Below are 4,110 nucleotides of genomic sequence, written 5' to 3' on the forward strand. Positions count from 1 at the left end.
GAGTGGGCTTCTTAAGGAACACTATTTTTTCCAGATATTTAAGTGGTCTTTCTCCATCAGTGAGTTTGAAAAAGTTGATGTTGGATGTGGAAGAAACTGTTTCCCCCTTAAAACTGTCAACTAAGATGCCAAATCCCATTTTTTGACACTTAGTGATTCTTGTTTTCCCTTCTGACATCCCTTTACGTCATGCCGATTCATTGCACCACTCACATACACACATATACAGGTACACACACCTAAACACACTTTTACACAGACAGTTTTTCACAGCTCTTTGGTAGGTTGTAAAGCAGCAATACACAGCAGGTCATGGTTGTTTTAGCTCTTATCTAGAAAAATAGAACAGAGATGAGTAGTACTCATACCTCTCTCCTAATCTTTAGACTCATCTCTTTCAGCATCAGGTGGATACAGATAGCTGGGTCTTTGTTAGGTGTTACAGATAGTGGAACACCACTTAGGTATCAGTTGAGATACAGTGTAGAACATGTTTAGTATGAGAGAAAAGGGCATGAGTGAGCTGAGTTGGTTGAAGTATTAAGTCCCCTGGCCTCTTTGATTAAGGTATGCTGTCATGTACCCTCTTTGTGTGTAGAGAGAATGGTTGGAGACTTTTGGCATGACACAAAGAAAAGACAAATAAAAACATTTAGTCCGTTGGGTGGATGAAAGTTCAAATGTTTGGAAGATTACTCAATTTATGAGGGGCAGACAGGCAGGTGACTTTGGGCCTTATTCACTTACTTAATTAATCTATAATTGCTCTTTAGTGTCAGACAATGCTTTGTGAGTGATAACAATCTGAACCCTCACTGATGGCACTTTTGATTCAGTTTGTTACAAAACCTTTTCACTGAGCTTTACCTTACATACTCTGCCTTCTCTTGCTGATATTTTAAATGTCATCTATGATTATGGCAAAGACGTTTATCTATCAAAGTGGGGGAAGATTTGTGTTGTTCAAAGGTTATGTCAACAACAAGCTCCTCTACCTCTGAGAAAGCTACCAACATTTGAAGAGGCTGCGTCTCTCAACATGTTACAAAACAGCCCTTTTTGAATAAGAAATAATACCACTTCCCTACAAGGCAAATATAGATTTTTCCTACAATTGCTTATCATTAGTTCACTTAGACGTACTGTAGAGCTTGGCATATGGATATAGCTTTCTACCATACCCAGTAAGGAGGCACCACCATCTAGGAAACAGTGTTGCTTTACTGTATTTCTTTACCACTCATGTATAACCACAACTTCAACTATAACCTCGGATTCAAATGCTGTAGCTACAGTCCATTATAGCAGACTGCCTGTTCCCCATTCATTTTACTACCACATAATTCAATCTCATCATAATCAACTCACAATGAGTATGTTAATAGAGAAAATCTCCTTTAACATTGAGGCGGAGCGCAGAGTAGTTTAGTTTGGCCATGTTTTGTATTGGCCCTCATTTATACATTGTACTGCTGTATAATGACATTCAACTTCCTTAGACTCACAAAGGATCAGATGGTAGATTAACATAGCTGGAGCAATTTGTAAATGGAAATGCTGTTATTCTGTTCTTTCTTTCCCAGGGTTGGATGGACAGATACATGAATTAGGTGTATTGATACAGGTCTGCTTTCACACACACACAGAGAAAGAGAGACAGACAGACAGACAGACAGACAGACAGACAGACAGACAGACAGACAGACAGATGAGAGGTTGCGTGCCTAGTTACCGGTCCTACTGTGACTCTTTAATGAGGTTCAAAATGACAGGCATGCAGACCTCATGTTTTGGAGTTCGGGGAGTTATTTCAGCTGTTAAAAATAGATGGTGGAAGGCCTGGGGGTTTTAAAGCGTCAGTGACCTTGCAGTTATAGAGGGCTGGAGAGTGAAGGAGATAGGGGAGAGAGAAAGAAAGAAGTGTAGGAGGAAGGAAGTTGCATATATGACTGGAGTGCCTAACAAAAAATACCCAATACCCACTAGCTAAAAATGGATTACACATCTACTTGTAGTAATATAATTCTACCCAAAGGCATCTTTTTTGTTTTGTTTTGATATATTTTTTGTTGTTGCTTTTTCGCAGCTGCCTTCTACAGTATATTCTTCTCCTGAAGGGTTGTGTGTGCTTTCGGCCATATTTGTTTTCGTACTATGGTAACAATGCTATTACTGTAGAATAGCAGCTCAGCTTTCGGGGTTAACAAGAGAGGACGCCATATAAAGGGGTACTAATTTTCACCAGAACACCATAGGGGATGGGTGCCATGTTCAAGCCAAGATGGCCGCCTGTCATCGACTTAACGTTTTAGCCAACACTTTTTGGGGAAGTCCAGCTTCAATTCTATTTTATCATAATTACCCGTACTACTCTATCATTATTGCTACTATTATTACCATGGTTTATTCTGTACACATGTTAACTTGGGAAATAAGGATCAACTTGTTCGCTGGATACCGTGTATCCTGAGGTAGTCAACCATATAACATGTAGTGTTAGATTAGTTACTGTTTTTGTACCTTTCTGGTGGACAAAGGAAAAATTAGACACTTCATTGTTAAAAACTGTATTATTGTTATTATTGTTATGATGACGATGATGATGATGATATTTATTATTAGCAAAAACTTGATGTAAATAGTGTTTGATATTAAAGTATTCATTTGATTCGTATGTCTTTTCTAAAAAACAAACAAATAATGAACACAGTAGAATCTCTGGATATTTGGGAGTGTACACGCAAATAACAGTGCATTGTGAACTGTCTTTTTCAATGCCTACTGATGCTTTGAGAAACCTGTACACATATGTGCTTACCTGTGTACTTGTGCTTGTGTGTACTTGACTTCACCTTTGCATTTACGCGTGCCTGTGTACAGCAGGCTGGACTGAAAGCCAATGGGGGCCTCGCCTGTTACATAACTATGTTTCCAACCAACCAATCCACAGCCACCGTCACCACTTCATCTCAAGGATCCGTACAGAACAGGCAGAGAGAATAGAATAGACGTGGACAAGATTAACAGTGTTTGTTCTTTTTCGCCTTCAATGTTTGATAGCATGTTGGCCAACCCAGAGTTTTGCCATGGATGGACTGTTGGTTGGGTTTTTATTGGAAGGATCTTGCCGTTTCATGCGCATGGACTTGATAACGAAACATAAAATGTGTTTTTCTTGTTATTTTTTTCTTACTTTTGAACTTTGTTGAAAGTTGGTTTCTGTCTTTTTCTTCCCCACTGTCATGTTGTATGCTTTGCATCCCATTGAAATGAAGTCATCCAGCTGTGAGGCTGTGTGGCTACAGAAACAGATGACATGTACATAACACCAGCGCTTGTTAAGGAATTTCTGAGGGGGTGGAGTTATAGATAGGGGGTGGAGTTATAGATAGGGGCTGGGGTTCCATAGGAGGGTGGGGTTCCAGATGGGGTTGGGGTTACATAGGAGGGTGGGGTTTTAGATAGGGGCTGGGGTTACATAGGAGGGTGGAGTTATAGATAGGGGCTGGGGTTACATAGGAGGGTGGAGTTATAGATAGGGGCTGGGGTTACATAGGAGGGTGGGGTTCCATAGGAGGGTGGGGTTCCAGATGGGGGTGGGGTTACATAGGAGGGTGGGGTTTTAGATAGGGGCTGGGGTTACATAGGAGGGTGGGGTTCCATAGGAGGGTGGGGTTCCATAGGAGGGTGGGGTTCCAGATGGGGGTGGGGTTACATAGGAGGGTGGGGTTTTAGATAGGGGCTGGGGTTACATAGGAGGGTGGGGTTATAGATAGGGGCTGGGGTTACATAGGAGGGTGGAGTTATAGATAGGGGCTGGGGTTACATAGGAGGGTGGGGTTATAGATAGGGTCTGGGGTTACATAGGAGGGTGGGGTTACATAGGAGGGTGGGGTTACATAGGAGGGTGGAGTTATAGATATGGGCTGGGGTTACATAGGAGGGTGGAGTTATAGACAGGGGCTGGGGTTACATAGGAGGGTGGGGTTCCATAGGAGGGTGGGGTTCCAGATGGGGGTAGGGTTACATAGGAGGGTGGGGTTTTAGATAGGGGCTGGGGTTACATAGGAGGGTGGGGTTATAGATAGGGGCTGGGGTTACATAGGAGGG

This window comes from Oncorhynchus masou, chromosome 25, assembly GCF_036934945.1.
Source record: "Oncorhynchus masou masou isolate Uvic2021 chromosome 25, UVic_Omas_1.1, whole genome shotgun sequence".
Lineage (NCBI taxonomy): Eukaryota > Metazoa > Chordata > Actinopteri > Salmoniformes > Salmonidae > Oncorhynchus > Oncorhynchus masou.